The 20,811-nt window shown below is 36.9% G+C and overlaps 1 protein-coding gene across 41 annotated transcripts in view; it reads right to left on the minus strand.

The window, feature by feature from the left end:
- Positions 1 to 20,811, minus strand: part of ANKS1B (ankyrin repeat and sterile alpha motif domain containing 1B) — a 1,028,420-nt gene that overhangs the window by 434,005 nt on the left and 573,604 nt on the right. The gene's annotated exons all lie outside the window — the stretch shown is intronic.

A 20,811-nucleotide genomic window follows, 5' to 3' on the forward strand; every position in this document is an offset into this window, starting at 1 on the left:
GCCCTTCTCCTAACAAATAAATTTAAAAAAGAATCTTGAAATGAAGCATCATTAGAAATAATTTGAGATTAATAATCCTGATAGTGTTACTTTAAACATAAAATTAAGAATAATTCTACGTAGATTACATAATTTAGACAAAAAACATTTGTTCAGACTTAACATAGGCAGATAATGCAACCCATATATCACTAAAAAGCAAGATTCTTTTATAAGAAGTTGATGTTGAGCTATTAACACAAAGTTATCTTTTTCTTTCTTTTCTGAAATAGCATTAGTTATTTTTGAATTTTTTCAGATCTTTGAAAATGTAATATAGAAAAGAAACCAAAGAATGATAATTTTATTGCTTTAAAATTTTTTCTAAGATAAAATATAAACATTCTTTGAGATTTTAAAATGACCTTTTTTATGACCTAATTTGTCTTTTAAAGATAGACTGTGTAAAAATATGGCCAAAAAACTTTGCAAAGGAAGTCAGTTTACTTTTTTGACTTGTCATTTTAATTAATATAGCTAAATATTTGCCAAGATCAAAAATTTAATTACCTAATTAGCCCATAAACCCACTCTTGTGAAAAAGTCAAATATAGCCAATGTGGTATATAATAACAACAAATCCAAAGCTGACTTGCTGAAAGGGGCTCTCACCCTGCTGCACCTGGTGAGTGGCCCTGGCTGGCACCAGAGCCCCTACTAGGTGGTTCCAGCTCCGGGAGACCAGATCCACACACCAGTGCACCCACAGCAATCATGGCCCTGGCACAACAGGAAGGTGCATGCAGTCTACACAGAGGACACACCTGGAACACCTGGGTCTGGTGAGCAAGGGGGATTGCACTACTAGGCCCTATAGGTTACCTTCTACATAAGGCCACCTCTTCAAGACTGGGAGATGCAGCTGATCCACAGAAACAAACACAGAGAGTTAGGCAAAATGAGGAAACAAAGGAATACATTCCAAACAAAAGAAGACAAAACCTAAGAAAAAGAACTAAATGAAGTGAAGATAAGGAATCTACCAGATAGAGTTCTAAGTAATGGTCATAAAGATGCTCACCCAACTCAGGAAAACAATGGATGACTGCAGTGATAGCTTCAACAAAAATGTAGAAAATATGAAAAAGAATCAATCAGAGCTGAAGAATACAATAACTGAAGTGAAAAATACACTAAAGGCAATCAACAGCAGATTAAATGATGCAGAAGAATGGATCAGTGATCTGGAAGACAGGGTAATGGAAATCATCCAATCAGAACAGCCAAAAAAAAAAAAAAAAAAGAATTAAAAAAAATGAGAATACCTTAAAGTATCTCTGGGACAACATCAGGCATACTAAAATTCGCATTAGGGGCCCCAGAGGGAGAAGGGAGAGAGAGAAAGGGGCAGAAAACCTACTTGAAGAAATCATGGCTGAAACTTCCCCAATCTGGTGAAGGAAACAGACTTCCAAGTTCAGGAAATACAGAGAGTCCTAAATAAGATGAACCCAAAGAGACCCACACCAAGACTTATAATAATTAAAATGTCAAAAGTTAAGATAAAGAGAGAAAAGCAGCAAGAGAAAAACAATTAGTTATGTAAAAGGGAGCCCCCATAACACTATCAGCTGATTTTTCAGTAGGAACTTTACAGGCCAGAAGGGAGTGGCATGATATATTCAAAGTGCTGAAAGAAAAAACTTACAACCAAGAATACTCATCGTGGCAAGGTTTTCATTCAAAATTGAAGAAGAGAGAGTTTCCCAGACATGCAAAAGCTAAAGGAGTTCATCATCACTGAACTAGCCTTACAAGAAATGCTAAACAGACATCTTTTCATGGAGGGAAAAAAGGCCATAACTAGAAATAATAAAAATTATAAGAGAAAAAAAAATCTCACTGGTAATGGCAAACCTATAGCAAAGGTCGTGGATCAACCATCTATATAGCTTGTTTAAAGGTTAAAAGACGAAAGTAGTAAAATCATTTACATCTACAATAATTAGTTAAGGGATACACAAAATAAAAAAATGTAAAATATGATGTCAAAAACATAACACTTGGGTGAGAGAAGTGAAAATGTCATGCTTTAAGAAAGTGCTTGAATTGAAGGGACCATTAACTTAAAATAGACTACTATATACATAGATTGTTAAATATGAAGCTCATTGTAACCACAAACTAAAAACCTATAATAGATAAACAAAAAATATAGAAATGAATATAAATATAACACTAAAGAAAGTCATCAAATCACAACAGAAGAGAGCAAGAAAAGAAGAAAGGAAGAGAGAAAAACTACAAAAACAACCAGAAAACAATGAACAAAATGGCAATAAGCACATACTTATCAATAGTTACTTTAAATGTAAATGGACTAAATGTTCCATTCAAAAGACCCAGGGTGGTTGAATTAAAAAAAAAAACAAGACACGCATATATACTGCCTAAAAGAGACTCACTTCAGATCTAAAGACAAACACAGACTGAAAGTGAAGGAATAGAAAAAGATATTCCATGGAAATAGAAACAAAAGAAACCTTGGGTAGCAAGACATATATCAGGCAAAATAGACTTTAAAACAAAGACTGTAGCAAGAGACAAAGAAGGGCATTGCATAATTATAAAGAAATAAATCCAAGAAGAGGATGCAACACTTGTATATATCTATGTACCTAACATAGGAGCACCTAATTACATAAAGCAAATATTAATAGACAGAAACAGGGAAATTGACAGTAATACAATAATAGCAGGGGACTATAACACCACATTTACATCAATAGATAGATCATCCAGACATAAAATCATCAAAGAAACATGGGCCTTAAATGACACTTTAGAGCAGATGGACTTAATAGATGTATACAGAACATTCCATCCAAAAACAGAAGAATACACATACTTCTCAAGTGCACCTGGAATGTTCTCCAGGATAGATCACATGGTAGGCCACAAAACAAGTCTCAATAAATTTAAGAAGACTGAAATGATATCAAGCATCTTCTCCGACTAGATACAAGAGTATGACACTAGAAATCAATTACCAGAAGAAAACTGGGAAAAACACAAATACCTAGAGGCTAAACAACATGTTACTAAACAAACAATGAGTCAATGAAGAAATCAAGGAGGAAATTAAAAAATACTTCTAAACAAATGAAAATGGAAACACAACATTCTAAAAAATCTATGGGATGCAGCAAAAACAGTTCTAAGAGGGAAGCTTATAGCAATACAGGGCTACCTCAGGAAACAAGAAAAATCTCAAATAAACAATCCAACCTTACACATAAAGGAACTAAAAAAAAGAAGAACAAACAAAGCCCAAAGTTAGTAGAAAGAAGGATATAATAAAGATTAGAGTGGAAATAAATGAACTAGAGACTAATAAAACAATGGAAAAGATCAGTGAAACTAAGAGCTGATTCTTTGAAAAGATGAGCAAAATTGATAAACTCTTAGCCAGACTCATCAAGAGAAAGAGAGAGGGCTCAAATAAATAAAATCAGAAGTGAAAGAAGAGAAGTTACAACCAACTGCACAGAAATACAAAGGATCATAAGAGACTACTATAAACAATTATATGCCAACAAATTGGACAACCTAGAAGAACTGGATAAATTTTTAGAAACATCCAATCTTCCACAACTTAATCAGGAAGAAACAGAAAAAAATAGGAACAGACCAATTACTAGTAATGAAATTGAATCAGTAATCAGAAAACTCCCAACAAACAAAAATTCAGGACCAGATGGCTTCACAAGTGAATTCTACAAAACATTTAAAGAAGAGTTACTATCTATCCTTCTCAAATTATTCCCAAAAATTGAAGAGGAAAGAACACTTCCAAACTGATTATACAAGAACAACATTGCCCTGCCACCAAAATCAGGTAAAGACACTATAATAAAAGAAAATTACAGGCCAATATTCCTAATATGCATAGATGCAAAAATCCTCAACAAAATATAAATAAAAAGAATTCAACAATACATTAAAAGGATCATACAACATGATCAAATGGAATTTGTTCCAGGAACACAAGGATAGTTCAATATCTGCAAATCAATCAATGTGATACACTACATTTAAAAAACAAAGGATAAAAATCACGTGATTACCTCAATAGATGCAGAAAAAGCATTTGACAAAATTCAACATCGGTTTATGATAAAAATTCTCAACAACGTGGGTATAGAGGGAACATACCTCAACATAATAAAGCCCATATATGACAAACCCACAGCTAACATCATACTCAATAGCAAAAAGCTAAAACTATTCCTTTAAGATCAGGATTAAGACAAAGATGAACAAAAGGGATCACCCCTTTTATCCAACATACTATTGGAAGTCCTAGCCACAGCAATGAGTCAAGAAAAAGAAATAAAGAAAAGAAATACAGAAATAAAGAAAAGGAAAGAAAGAAGTAAAACTGTCACTATTCATAGATGACATGATACTGCATATAGAAAACCCTAAAGAATCCACCAAAAAAATATTAGAACTAATAAATGAATTCAGTAAAGTTGTAGGATACAAAATCAATATACAGAAATCTGTTACATTTCTATACACTAATAATGAACAATCAGAAAGAGACATTAAGGAAACAATCCCATTTACAATTGCACCAAAAAGAATAAAACACCCAGGAATGAATTTAGCCAAGGAGGTTGAAAACCTGTACCCTGAAAACAATAAGACATTGATGAAAGAAATTGAAGGCAACACACGTAAATGGAAAGATATACCATGTTCATGGACTGGAAGAATTAATATTGTTGAATGTCTATACTGCTCAAAGCAGTATACAGATTCAATGCAATCCCTATCAAAATACCAAAGGCATTTTTCACAAAACTAGAACAAATAATTCTAAAATTTGTATGGAACCACAAAAGACCCTGAATAGCCAAAGCAACCTTAAGAAAGATGAACAAAGCTAGAGGTATCACGCTCCCTGATTTCAAACTATACTACAAAGCTATAGTAATCAAAACTGTATAGTACTGGCAGAAAAACAGACACATAGATCAATAGAACAGAATAGAGAGTTCAGAAATAAACCCACACATATATGGTCAATTAATCTATGACACAGGAGGCAAGAATATACAATGGGGAAAACACAGTCTCTTCAATAAATGGTGTTAGGAAAACTAGACAGCTAAACGCAAAAGAATGAAACTAGAAGACTTTTTTATATCATATACAAAAATAAACTCAAAATGGATTAAGGACTTAAATGTAAGACCTGAAACCATAAAACTCCTAGAAAAAAACATAGGCAGTCAACAATTTGACATTGGTCTTAGGAATATTTTTATGGATCTGTCTTCTCAGGCAAAGACAACAAAAGTAAAAATAAATAAATGAGATTGCATCAAACTAAAAAGCTTTTGCACAGTGAAGGGAAGCATCAATGAAACAAAAAGACAGCCAATTGAATGGGAGAGGACATTTGCAAATGATATATCTGATAAGGGGTTAATATCCAAAATATATAAAGAATTCACACAATATCAAAAAAACAAACAATCCAGGGCCGGCCCAGTGGCTCAGTGGTTACGTTTGCACATTCCACTTTGGCAGCCTGGGGTTCACTGGTTCAGATCCCGGCTGCAGACCTATGTAGTGCTTGGCAAGCCATGCTGTGGTAGGCATCCCACATATAAAGTAGAGGAAGATGAGCACAGATGTTAGTTCAGGGCCAGTCTTCCTCAGCAAAAAGAGGAGGATTGGCAGCAGATGTTAGCTCAGGGCTAATCTTCCTCAAAACAAAAAACAAAAAACAAAACCCAAACAATCCAATTAATAAATAGGCAGAAGACCTCAATAGGCACTTTTCAAAAGAAGACACACAGATGGCCAACAGACACATGAAAAGATGCTCAACATGAATAGTCATCAGAGAAATGCAAATCAAAACTATAAAGGGATATCACCTTACACTTAGAATGGGCTATTATCAAAAAGACAATAAATAAAAGTGTTGGTGAGGATGTGGGGAAAAGGAAACCCTTGTACACCTTGGTAGGAATGTAAATTGGTGCAGCCACTATGGAAAACAGTATGGAGGTTCCTCCAAAAATTAAAAATAGAACTACCATATGATTCAGCAATTCCACTTCTGGCTACTTATCTGAAGAAAACAAAAATGCTAATTTGAAAAGATACATGCACCTGTGTGTTCATTGCAGGATTATTTACAATAGCCAAGATACGAAAGCAACCCAAAGTCCATCGATAGATGAACAGATAAAGAAGATGTGGTATATATACATATATACAATGGCTGGGCCGGCTCCGCGGCTGAGTGGTTAAGTTCCCGCGCTCCGCTGCAGCTGCCCAGGGTTCGGATTCTGGGCGCGAACATGGCACCGCTCGTCACGCCACGTTGAGGCGGTGTCCCATATCCCACAACTAGAAGGACGTGCAACTAAGATATACAACTGTGTACGGGGGGGTTGGGGAGATAAAGCAGAAAAAAAAAAAAATAGATTGGCAACAGTTGTTAGCCCAGGTGCCAATCTTTAAAAAATAAAATAAAATAACTTTTTTAAAGTTGACTTGCTGATTTACACTTTACAGAAGTTAGTTATTGTTATAAAGCCAAACACCAAAGTTTTTATAAATTAACAATAACATTTAATAGGTATGTGCTATTTATTAGGCACTGAATTAGGGGTTATATTTATAGTATCTCATTTGATCCTCATAACAATCCTGTGGAATGATTAATAATAATCATGATTTTCTGATAGAGATATGGCCAGAATATCGAATTCACATATTTAAACAAATTGGCAACCACAAGAAGTCTCAATAGATATTTGTCCAGAGGATACTGTAGACAAACTGACTTTATTGAAGTTTTGCCCCAGGTCCCTATTCTGTTCTCTCCCCTGGAGCTGATAGAAGAAGATTTGCTCCTGGCTTTGCATATCCCCAGACCTCCCCCTAGTTCCTGTTTGACTTTTCCAAACAGAAAATGTCCCCCTATCCATTTTGTCCTCCCCTCACAACAGAGACCCTTCTCAGGGTACAATAGGGGGTGGAGGGTGAGGCAAAGCAGCTTTGAACTTGCTCTAAAGGCTAGAGTTTATGGCCTATTATATCCATCTTTTTAGAAGTCAAAATTAACACTTAGACAAGTTGATAAAGTTTCCCCAGCTAGCAAGTGGTTAAGCTGAGATTCAGACTAAGGTCTATCAGATTCCCATATCCATTGGCCTGGAAAATATATTACTATTAAGATAAAAGAACAATCTGGAGTTCCAGGACAAGTAAGTAGGCTCTTTGTGGGGAGGGATATGTTTCTCCTGTTTATGAGTGTTTCTGGAATTTGGGAAAAGTGGATTAAAACTTTTTTTTGCTCCATGGAGGTAAGCTAATATTATGAGGGAATAAAACCTGGCATTCTGTTCCAATTTATTTTCTCTTTTTTTCCCCTAGACTATTTGGATCCCCCATAGTGCTTTACCACATAAGCAAGTTGGCATGGGATGACGGCAATGGGTAAATAATGTAGAAGGAAAGAGGAACTCTGAAATAAGGAAGTTTAGAAATTTATTTTGAAAGCTGCTAAAGAAGGCTAAATGGTTTGAGTTTGAAAGGAAAATTAAAAAGAATCAGCCTATTGTGGGAAAAAGATTCTGTAAATCTCCACTGAGCAGTTTCTGAGAAGTTCATGATAATGAAAGTTTTAGGGACATAATGTTATTTAAAGTTTTCTGTGAATACTATTATTAGGTCACCATCGCCTCTGTGAATTGACCAAAATGACTATGATTACAACCCCAAAATGCTTTCTATCACCCAAGTCCTCTAGTTACCAGCAGTCACTTCCCTAAGTAAAAGAGAATTTAGTTATTAGCTTATAAGCTTAGTTTTTTGAATAATAGTTCTTAGCATCATGATAGTTGATGACATTTTGGCTAAGACTTGTGAAAAGGCAAATATTCCTTGCTTATTTCAGTAGCCAAGCTCCTTAAGGATTATTTAAATCAAAGTCAATGAGATGTTGATATGAAACCTCCTGAAATACCTGTTTGGTGGATTGATCGCCCCAATCTGCAACGGCTCCCTGTAGCCACATTTCACCCTGTATCCATTCCTCCCACATGACTCTGGGTGTGGCCACATGCCTTTCTTTGGTCAATGGAAGAATAGCAAACGCGAGGTAAGCAGGGACTTGAAAAGGACTTGTGCACTGAGGCTTGTTCTCTTGCTGCTCGTGGAACCTTGCTGCCATGTGAACAAGCCCAGGCTGGCTTGTTGGATGGTAAAATGATACCTTACTCAGCTGTTTGAAATTGTAGGTTTTATTATTTTTCAAGTATGATGAGGTTAACAGATCAAGAGACAATTGCCACTGAAAAGACAGATTGTTATACTTATAGGTCTCAAGAAGAGAGCGCACGCTATTCTACGGTGATGCGGGTGGGACGCGAGGGAAGCACCAGGTGTGGTCAGGAAATAGAATGAGTGGGGGAAAGGAAGCGAAAGCCTTTATTGTAGTTTCTGTGCACAGGAATGGGTGAAACAGGGTAAGTAGGTTTAGGATTGGCTAGCATGAATCATTTTGGCAGGCTCTGGGGCCTAGGGACTGTTCCTAGTTGTCAGGTACCTGGCCCTGGTGTGATGAAGGCAGGTAGATAGAGGCCCAGAGTGTGAGAGCCTGATAAAAGAAGTGGTTGGGGTATTGGCTGGTTTGCACACAAAAGGTATGTTTGTAGGCCAGTTATTTACTATCTCTAGGAATTAGCTAGCCCTGGGAGAGGCAGTCCCTCCAGGGTCAGCAAGGTCCAAAGATGTCAAAACATTAAAACAAACAAACAAACAAAAATAAAAAGGCAGGGGTAATACACCAGCCACTCCTGACACCTCAGCCAGTAGCCAGCCAACTTCTAGACGTGTGAGTGAGGCTATCCAGGACCAATTGACCCCAGGCCAACCTGACAACTGACCACAGATGCATGAGCAAACTTAGCCAAAATTAGCTGAGGCTGGCCCAGTCCAGAAGAAAATACCTACCAGAATCACAAGCTAAATAAATGGCTATTATTTTAAGCCATTAAGTTTTGGGGTGGTTTGATATGTGGCAATAGATAACTGATTCAGCCTGTATTCCAAGTTTTAAAGAATTAATACATTCTTAAAAATAAATTCTGACAATGTCTATATTTTCACATCTAGACACAATGATAGTAACAGTATATACCTACAAGTGTAGTGCAGACTGAATGAAATAATAGCACTAAAGCAGTCAGAACGATGCCTGTAGCATAGAGCACATTAAATACGTTTCTCTTATTGCAACAGTAATTTTTAACCTAGAAAGTGTCATTTTTACAAAGAAATGTAGTAGTAATTGATTGTATTATGTACTCAAAGATTGTTATTTTGACATGGTAATCATATGGAATTTACTCCTTTGTTTCTGCTTGTATATTTTTGAAAGTTGACTTTGGAAAGAATTTTTGCATTTTCTTACTATTTCTTTAGATGAAACTGAGACAAAGTATATAGATTAAACTGCTTTAACTTGTCTCATTTAATTTCACACTTCTCTTTTGATAAGTGGATATTTCATGCCAAAGTACAGAACTAATATGTGTGAATTCCAATCTGATAGTTATTCACAGCATCATTAGCATTTCAAAGAAATGTCAGAGTAAGTATCCAATAGTAAGTAGTTCAATCTCTTTTTACCCATCTTTGCCCCTTATCTTTATCACCCATATAAACACCTGAACAACAGCAAAAGTCAAAGTTTCATGTTAAGATGAAAACAAATTAGGGGGCAAATGTGTGACTTCTTCTAGTATAGATCATAACTTTTGTCTACTGGGTCATTGCTTTCCTCTTTAGATAATAAGAATTTCTCCACTTTCAAAGATTCTAGTGGTGATGTTGATACTAGTAGAAATTCTAAATTGATTCCACAAATATGTATAAAATGCCTTCTGTGCACTGTCCTAGGTGCCAAAGTTTCCCCTGTGCCAAAGGCAATGTCTTACCCACAGGGTGTTTACATTCCAGTGAAGGAGACATTGGCAGGCAAATCAAATATAGTATAATTTCCGATGATGGTAAGTTTTATGAAGAAAGTAAAGCAAAATAATGAGATAGGAATTGTGACTGCAGGCAGAAGAAAGAAGATATGGAAATCCCCTAAAGCTACTCCAAACAATAAGAAGGCTACTGTGGTTACAACAGAGTGGTGAGAGGGTGGTGTATGAGTGAGGCTTTTCCAGAAAGAGAGAGACAGGGAGATATTACGAGAAAGAGAGGTGTAGCTCCAGCCTGAATCCAAAGGCCTGAGAACCAGGAGAATTAATGGTGTAGTTCTAATCTGATGGCCAGAAGGCTTGAGACCCAGAAGAAGCCAATGGTTCAGGTTGAGTCCAAAGGCAGGAAAAAAGCTGATGTCCCAGTTTGAACAGAGTCAGGCAGAAAGAATTCTCTCTTATTCAGTGTGAGGGTCAGCCTTTTGCTTCTATTTAGGCCTTCAGTTGATCGGATGAGGCCCACTCACATTAGGGAGGGCAATTGGCTTTATTCCATCTACCAATTTAAATGTTAATCTCATGCAAAAACACTCTCATAGAAACATCTAGAATAATATTTGACCAAATATCCGGGAACTCCATGGTCCAGTCAACTTGACACATAAAATTAACTATCAGGAAAATGGCTATAATCACTAAGACTAAAAATAACAAATGTTGGAGAGGGTGTGGGGAGAAGGGAACCCTCACACACTGCTGGTTGGAGTGCAAACTGGTGCAACCACTGTGGAAAATAGTACGGAGATTCCTCAAAAAACTAAAAATAGAACTACCATATGACCCAGCTATCCCACTACTGGGTATCCATCCAAACACTTTGAAATCAACAATCCAGAGTAACATATGCACCCGTATGTTCATTGCAGCACTATTCACAACAGCCAAGACACAGAAACAACCCAAGTGTCCATTGACCCATGACTGGATAAAGAAGATGTGGTATATATACACAATGGAATACTACTCAGCCAGAAAAAAAGACAAATTCATCCCGTTTGCAATAACATGGAAGGAGCTAGAGGGAATTATTCTAAGCGAAATAAGCCAGTCTGAGAAAGACAGACACCAGATGATTTCACTCATATGTGGAATACAAACAAGTACTGTGACAAAGAAAACAGTTCACTGGTTACCAGGGGAAGGGAGCTGGGGGGGTGGCAGAGCAGGTGAAGGGGAGCACTTATGTGCTGACAGTCAAGAAATACTGTACAACTGAAATCTCACATTGATGTAAACTATTATGAACCCAATAAAAAAATTAACTATCAGGGGGGTAGAATGGTTGGAGATGAGGTCAGAGATGAAGGTAGGGCTAGTGTTGATATGATCTGATTTATACTTTTAAAAGATTACCTGATATTTCTAATGGCAAGAACATCACAACACGGTAATATTTTCTAAATTAATCTCTCCAATTTCCCTCATAGAAAACAATACTCATGGGGCCAGCCAGGTGGCATAGTGGTTAAGTGTGTGCCCTCTGCTTCAGTGGCCTGGGGTTTGCAGGTTTGCATCCTGGGTGCTGACCTAGACACAGCTCATCAAGCCACACTGTGGTGGCATCCCACATACAAAATAGAGGAAGACTGGCACAGATGTTAGCTCAACAACAATCTTCCTCATCAAAAAAACCCAAACAAACAAAAAACAAGTGATAGTGAAAGAAGAAAATGAACACACAACAGCAAAACAAAACAAGATAAAACGAAAAACCAACTACAGGTGATATCTTCAATAAAGCATGTATCAAGGAATCTCCATGGCCCTGGAAAATGCATGGGCATAGATAAGTCATGTGATAGCAGCAGGATCCAGAACTGGATCAGCAGCTGTGCCGCTGTAGTGGTGAAGCAAAAAGGAAATTTGATGGAGCCCATAAGAAATGGAACCCAGAAATTGCCATTAGACTCTGATTCTCAAAAGGAGAAGGCCTGGTGCTAAGCAATAGAATCTGAACAACGAGCAGAACTTGAAAAAGTCCTGCAAAAAGATAATGGGAAGCAGCTTAAGCCCTCGAGATTCTCAGAAATATCCAATAAATACATGTTTTTAGTAGGAAGAGACTCACTCTGAAGAAAAACTTTCAGGAGCAGAATCAAAATTGAACAGTGTGAAACCTCAGAGATCTCGGAGAGGAAAACATTTCATACAGTGGGGAGGCGGGAGTGACATGGAAGGCAGAGGTTCAGAGGAGAGAGACCTTGAATGTAATAATAGGAAAACAGTGTTCAAATGTGAGAGCACTACAGGCTTACCTCATTTTATTGCACTTCACTTTACTGCATTCCACATATACTGTATTTCTTACAAATTGAAGGTTTGTGGCCACTTTGCATCAAACAAGTTTATCACTGCCATTTTTCCAACAGCATTTGCTTACTTCATGTCTCTGTGTCACATTTTGGTAATTCTCAGAATTTTTAAAACTTTTTCATTTATTACTAGTATATTTGTTATGGTGATCTATGATCAGTGATTGGTGATGTTACTATTGTAATCGCTTTGTGGTGCCGTGAACCATGCCCATAAAAGACAGCAAACTTAGGGGCTGGCCCAGTGGCACAGTGGTTAAGTGCACATGTTCTGCTTTGGTGGCCCAGGGTTCACCGGTTCAAATCCTGGACGCAGACATGGCACCGCTTGTTAAGCCATGCTGTGGCAGGTATCTCACATAAAATAGAGGAAAATGGGCATGGATGTTAGTTCAGGGCCAGTCTCCCTCAGCAAAAAGAGGAGAATTGGCAGCAGATGTTAGCTCAGGGCTAATCTTCCTCAAAAAAACAAAAGCCCCCAAAAAACAAAAACAAAAGACAGCAAACTTAATAAATGTTGTGTGTTTTCTGACTGCTCCATCAATTGGTCATTTCCCCATCTCTCTGCTTCTCCTTGAGCCTCCCTATTCCCTAAGACACAACAATATTAAAATTAGGCCAATTAGTAACCCTACAATGGACTCTAAGAGTTCGAATGAAAGAAAGAGTTACACATTTCTCACTTTAAATCAAAAGCTAGAAATAAGCTTAGTGAGGAAGGTATGAAAGCTGAGACAGGCCAAAACCTAGGCCTCTTGCACCAAACAGCTAGCCAAGTTGTGAGTGCAAAGGAAAAGTTTTTGAAGGAAATTGAAAGTGCTATTTCAGTGAACATGCAAATGATAAGAAAGTAAAACAGCCTTATTGCTGATATGGAGAAAATTGTAGTGGGCTGGATAGGAGATCAAACCAGCCACAATGTTCCCTTAAGCCTAAACCTAATCCAGAACAAGACTTAACTCTTTTCAAAGAATTTTATGAAGGCTGAGAGAGGTGAGGAAGCTGCAGAAGAAAAGTTTGAAGCTAGCAGAAGTTGGTTCATGAGGTTTAAGGAAAGAAGCCATCTCTATAACATAAAAGTGCAAGGTGAGGCAGCAAGAAGCTGCAGCAAGTTATACAGAAGATCCAGCTAAGAAAATTAATGAAGGTGGCTACAGTAAACAACAGATTTTCAGTGTATACAAAACAGCTTTATATTGGAAGAAGATGCCATATAGAACTTTCATAGCTATAGAGAAGTCAATGCCTGGCTTCAAAGCTTCAAAGGACAGGTTGACTTTCTTGTTAGGGGATAACACAGCTGGTGACTTTAAGTTGAAGCCAATGCTCATTTACTGTTACAAAAATCCTAGGGCCCTTAAGAATTCTGCTAAATCTACTCTGCCTTGCTCTATGAATGAAACAACAAAGCCTGGATGATAGCACATCTGTTTTACAATATGGTTTACTGACTATTTTAAGCCCGCTGTTGAGACCTACTGCTCAGAAAAAAACATTTCTTTCAAAATTTTACTGATCATGGACAATGCACCTGGTCACCCAAGAGCTCTGATGGAGATGTACGAGATTAATATTGTTTTCATGTCTGCCAACACAACATCCATTCTGCAGCCCATGGATCAAGAAGTAATTTCAACTTTCAAGTCTCATTATTTAAGAAATACATTTTGTAAGCCTTTAGCTGCCATAGATAGTGATTCCTCTGATAGATGTGGGAAAAGTAAACTGAAAACCTTCTAGAAAGGATTTACCACTCTTAAGATGTCATTAAGAACATTTGTGATTCATAGGAAGAGGTCAAAATATCAACATTAACAGGAGTTTGGAAGAAGTTGATTCCAATCCTTACGGATGCCTTTGAGGGGTGCAAGACTTCAGTGGGGGAAGTAGCTGCAGATGTAGTAGAAACAGCAAGAGAACTAGAAATAGAAGTGAAGCCTGAAGATGTGACTGAATTGCTGCAATCTCATGATAAAACTTCAACAGATGAGGAAGTGCTTCTTATGAATGAGGAAAGAAAGTGGTTTCTTAGGATGGAAACTAATCCTGGTGAAGATGCTATAAAGACTGTTGAAATGACAACAGGGGGTTTAAGATATTACATAAACCTAGTTGATAAAGCAGTGGTAGGGTTTGAGAGGACTGACTCTAATTTTGAAAGCAGTTCTATTGTGGGTAAAATGCTATCAAACAGCATTGCGTGCTACAGAGAAATAATTTGTGAAAGAAAGAGTCAATCGATGTGGCAGACTTCATAATTGTCTTATTTTCAGAAATTGCCACGGCCACCCCAAGCTTCAGCAAACAACACGTTGGTCAGTCAGCAGCCATCAACATCAAGACCCTCCACCAGCAAAAAGATGATGACTCACTGAAGGCTCAGAGGATGGTTGGCATTTCTTAGCAATGGAGTATTTTTTAATCAACGTATGTACATTTTTTTTTAGACGTAATGCTATTGCACACTTAATAGAGTATGCTATTTTGTAAACATAACTTTTATATGCACTGGCAAACCAAAAAATTCATGCTTTGCTTTACTGCAATATTCACACTATTGAGGTGGTCTAGAACTGAACCTACAATATCTCCAAGGTATGCCTGTACTTTGGAAGGCAAGGCGCTTGGAACTCTGGAGAATACCAAGGTAATGGCAGAAAGTCTCTCTGAATCAAGCAGAGAAGTACAGTACTTCTTAATACTTCACAGTAACAACAAAGGAAAAAGTCCTTTAGCTGTACAGTGGGGAAAGCTACTGTGGCTCATGCCTGCTCTCACATGGGAACCTCTTCTGAATAGTCCAGGACACCTCTTCTCAATAAACATGGGAAATAAAAAAGGATTTTGACGGAACCCTATTTAAAGACATTCCAAGAAAAAGAGATGAAAACAAACATTTAACAGCTAATGAAGACAAACCGAAAAATGAGGCCCCAAGGAATTTGAAAATTGTAACCTAAAATTCAAAATTATTTAAAAGAAATTAAGAAAAGGATGAAAGTTCTGAACAAACAACCTAAACCATAAGTAGAGGAGCTCAGACATGAGAGAGCTGGTCCTTCTCTTTCTCCCGACCCTTTCACTCCATGAGCTAAAGTCATTAGCTCAATCTTAAAGTCATTAGAGGGAGAAGAGTGAGATGGCATCCATACCTTCAGTGGAGAGAGGGCTTTGCTGTGGCCCAGAGTTGGGTATCAGAGCCCAAGCAGGGTAATGGTAGTGTTCTTGTTTGGGGGCAACCCAGGACTGTATATTGGGGCTCAAGCAGGGTAAGGAGGGTGTCCAAATGAGAAGTTGTCCCATATGGAGAATCAGAGCCCAGGTGGGGTAAGGAGGGCATCCATGCAGGAGGAGCAGCCTAGCAGAAGGAGCCAGACTCTTAGCAAAGAAAGGAGGATATCCCTGCAGAAGGGCAGCCTAACAAGGGGTATAAAACTCAAACAGGGTGAGGAAGTTGTCTGTGTTCGGAAGAGGAAAGTGTTCATGCATGGGGTGGCTTGGCATGGGATGTCAAAGACCAATCAGTGAAGGGAAGGTGTCTATGTGTGGAGACAGCCTGCTATAAGGTGCAGAGGCCCAGAAGGGTGAGCTGGGTGCTTACACAGAGAGATAAACTGGCATGGCGAATTAAATCTTAGGGTGAGAAAGATGTCTGACTAGGGAGGAGGTGGATATGAGAGATTTGTTACTTACAGAGGGGCTGATCAAATGAGCAACTGCATTAAGGATAATGGGAACCAGATTTCTCACTGTTTAAGGAGGGATTATGAATATGAGGAGAGAGAAAACCAGAGTGAACCTTGTGATGTTGGATTGGAATTGGAGATACCAATGTTTTCGAGATAGAAATGGAGATACATAGATTTAGATGTAAATATATATTCATGTATGTATGTCTTTACACATATTACCTAACTCTATACAAGAGAGCCTTGGAAATTGGCATCCCAATAGCAATAAATAAAGCCAAGATTTTGGCTTCTAAATGTATTTTCCACTAAAAAAAGAGGGATCCATTGAGAAATGACTGATAATTGGGGCCAGTGCAGGGAAAGTGCAAATGAGTATGGAATACCTTGTGCCAGAAAGCAAAGAAATACTCAGAGAATGATGAGGCATGTCAAGAGGATAGAGAAGCCAGCCTGAATGGGCTCTGCTTGTTAAACTGAGGACAATTTTAGAAACACAATAAATAATGACGGTTAATGGATTACAACAAATTGAATAAAATAGGAAAACGTGAGTCCATAAAAACATAAATGAATGATTTAAAAGTGTGGTTAGGAATGGAAAATTTAAATAATTTTAAGTCACCTCCTTAAATACTTATTAATTACAAAAAGAAAAAGAGCAACTCTATGGGGAAGAAATCTGGGAGGCATCACCTTAATTCAAATGATCATGGTGAACATCATCAGTAATAGAGCAAATCACAATCACATCCCACCTGAGAAGATGCAGTAAGAAAAACACAGAATTGCTTCTGGATTCCCTGACAAAGATGTACATCTAAATCTACTCATGTAGAAATATCAGATAAACTTAATTTGTGGGGCGTTCTACAAAATAACTGTCCTGTAATCTTTAAAAGTGTCAAGATCCAGATCAAGGAGACTAAAGAGACATTACAACTAAATGCAATAAGTGATCCAAACTAGATTCTTTTATCATAAAAATTAGTATTGAGGAAACTAGCAAAACTTGAGTGGGGCCTGAGGAATAGATAGTAGCAGTATATTAATGTCAATTTCCTGATTTGGTTGCATTGTGATTGTGTAAGAATCTACTTGCTTGTAGGAAATGTGCACTAAGGTGGTAGTTCTCAAAGTGTAGTTCAGGGATGCTTGGGGTCCCTGAGATTGTTTCAGGGCTTCCATGAGGTCAAAACAATTTTCAGACTAATACTAAGACATTATCTGCCTTTTTCACTCATTGTCTCATGAGTGTACAGTGGAGTTGTTCAGAAACTACATGATGTATCTCCCTACAGTAGAAATATGTGATGCCTCTTTAGGGCTCAATGTAGAAACTGGTACACTGTCCCTTCTCACATCTTTTGACAGAACGAAGTCATGTGTCTAAACCTAAAGTAAATGGAGTGAGGATGTAAATGCCACCTATTCTAATGCATTATGCTATAACATGGAAGAAGAGGGAATGAAGAATTGAGAACAGTAATCACACTACCACAGAATACTTTCAATGTTTCCCATTTAAAAATCATGTTTGCTCTAATTTTTGGATTGACACCATTTATTAAGCTAAGTATATTCTCTTCTATTCCAATGTTGCTGAGAATTTTATAATTGAAAATTATGATTGAATGTTGAGTTTATATCAAACGTTTTTCTTCACCTCTGAGTTGATTATGTAGTTTTTCTTCTTTTATCTGTTAGTGTGAATGACATATTTTCTCATATTAAGAAAACTAGATATTAATGGGGTGAGTTGGTCATAATGAATTTTCCTTTTGATATGCTGCTAGATTTGATTTGCTAGCACTTTGCTTTAGGAGTTTTGCATCTATGTTCATAAGTGAAACAGGTCTTTAGTCTTTCCTTTCTTATGCTCACTGTCTAGTTTTGATAAGAAGATTACTAGTCTCATAGAACTACTTGTGGAAAACTCCCACTTATTCACTTCTCTAGAAGAGTTTGCTTAAGATTGGAATGATCTGCTTCTTAAAAGCTATATTTAACTCACCTTTAAAATCATCTAGACTCAACAGTCTTTGTGGGAATGTTTTTAATTATTCATTCAATTTCTCGAATAGATGTAGGACTATTTGGGGTTTCTATATCTTTTTGAAGTTTTGGTAAGTTATAATTATCCAGGATTTGTCCACTTCTCTCAGTACTAAAATTTGTTGGCGCAAAGTTGTTCATAATTTTTTCTTCTTATATTTTGAATCTTTTTATATATGTGTAGTTATAGCCCATCTCATTCCTAATTTGTTTAGTTGCTCAATTTCCTTTTGTTATTAGTATTTTTACTAGAAAGTACATCCATTTTTAATTGTTACAAAATATTTGCTTCTGACTTTGCATATTAGTTTTCTATTTCATTCATTTCTGTTTTTTACCATTTCCTTTCTTCTACTTTGCTGGGTTTCTTCTATCATTTCTTTTAAAATTTCTTAAATTTGCATTTAACTCAGTCTTCAGCATTTTTTCTTTTCTAACATAAGGATTTAAAATTTCTAAGTTCCACTTATGCTACTTTCACCAGGTTTGAGATTTCATATTTACATTTTTGTTTAATTCTAAACATTTTAAAGTTAGAATTACGGTGTCCCCTAACTCATCTCTCATGAGTTATTTAGAAGTGTGTACTTAAAATCACAAATTTATGGGGATATATATGGGAATTTTGAATTTAACAATTGAATTGTCAGAAAATGTGGTATATATGAATCTGAGTCTTGGACATATGTTGAAACCTGCTTAAAGCCAAGTCAAGATAAATTTTTATCAATGTTTCATGAGAATAACATGTATTCTCTAATTGTTGGGTACAAAGCTCTGTGTATTTTATTAGATTAAGTTTATTAATTGAGCTGTTAAAATATTCCATTAATTGAGTGAGGTATATTGAAATCTCCCAGTTTTAGTGGACTTAACAATTTTTTTCCTTGTAGTTCTATTAAACACATGCATCTTATATTATATGATGTATATCATATATATGTATGATTTTTAAGTACATCCATGTTTTAGAATTTTTATATTTTCCTGGTGAATTGAACGCTGTATCATTTTGTAGCAACTCTCTATATTCTGGTAATGCCTTCAGTGTTAAAGTCTCTTTAACTTGACCCTTATATAGCTACTCAAGCTTTCTCTCAGCTAATATTTCTCAAGTATAATTTCTTTCATCTTTACCTTGCTTTGGTTGTGGGTTTGCCCTTAGCTATAGATGTGTCTGTTTTACAGAGTATAAAGCTGAATTCTGTTTTCCTATCATCTAATAATCCATTCCTTTTAACTGGTGAGTTTAGCTAATTTATGTTTATTTTGATGATTTACACGTTTAGACTTGGTTCTACTATTTTATTGTTTGATAGCTATTTATCTTTCATATTCTTTTTTGCCTCTATTTCCTCTTTTGTTCTTTTTTTCTTATTCCATTTTTTTTCTCTATGGCTTGAAATTTATATAATTTATTTTTATTTTTTAGGCACTCAAAATTTTACCACAGATTTTTTTTGAGGAAGATTATCCCTGAGCTAACATCTGCTGCCAATCTTCCTCTTTTTGCTGAGGAATACTGGCCCTGAGCTAACATCCGTGCCCATCTTCCTCTACTTTCTATGTGGGACACCTGCCACAGCATGGCTTGACAAGTGGTGTGTAAGTCCTCATCCGGGATCCAAACCGGCAAACCCCAGGCTGCTGAAGCAGAGCATGTGAACTTAACTGCTGTGCCACTGGGCTGGCCCCTACCATACATTTTTAATTTAACAAAGTCTAAAGTTGAACAATACCATATCCACCCCCTTCCTGAACAACTTTAAGATTTTGGATCACTTAGAAATTCAATTACTCTGTTTCTAATAAATACTGTTGTCAGTGTTTTCATTCTGTTTGTTAGCTTTCTAAATCAGGTGTTATTATTTTATTCAGACTATTTTTATCTCAATTTGCACATGTGTTTACCATTTTATTTATTCCCTATTCCTTCCTCAAAATGGCCTGAGATCATTTTCCTTCTTGGAGTAATCCTTGAGATTTTTCTTTAGGAAAAAGTCTCTTGATGGTAAATGCTTTTAGTTTTTCAACTATGAGTGTCTTTATATTTTACTTTCATTTAACAAAAGTAGCGTCTTCCTAAGTTCACAATTTTAGGTTGATGTTTCTTTTTTCTCACACTTTAATGTTGTTATTTACTCTTTTTGGCCTCTATCATTTCCTTGATAAGTTGGCTATTATTACACCTGTGTTTTTGTTGTAGGTGATCCACCATTTGTCCACCTGCTTTGAAAATCTCCTCTATATTTTCCAGTTTCACAATAATGGGTCTCAGGATATATTTCTATTTATATATCCTTTATTTATCTCTTTTTGTTTCCAGGAATACAGTGTGTTTCCTGTACCTATGAATTCATGTTTTTATCAGTTATGGAAAAAATCCAGCCATTATCCATTAAAAAATTTCCTCTCCTGGGGCTGGCCCCGTGGCCGAGTGGTTAAGTTCGCGCGCTCCGCTGCAGGCGGCCCAGTGCTTCGTCAGTTCGAATCCTGGGCGCGGACATGGCACTGCTCATCAAACCACGCTGAGGCGGCGTCCCACATGCCACAACTAGAACCACGCTGAGGCGGCGTCCCACATGCCACAACTAGAAGGACCCACAACTAAGAATATACAGCTGTGTAGCGGGGGGCTTTGGGGAGAAAATGGAAAAAAATAAAATCTTTAAAAAAAAAAAATTCCCTCTCCTA

Source organism: Equus caballus, chromosome 28 (assembly GCF_041296265.1).
Source record: "Equus caballus isolate H_3958 breed thoroughbred chromosome 28, TB-T2T, whole genome shotgun sequence".
In the NCBI taxonomy this organism is placed as follows: domain Eukaryota; kingdom Metazoa; phylum Chordata; class Mammalia; order Perissodactyla; family Equidae; genus Equus; species Equus caballus.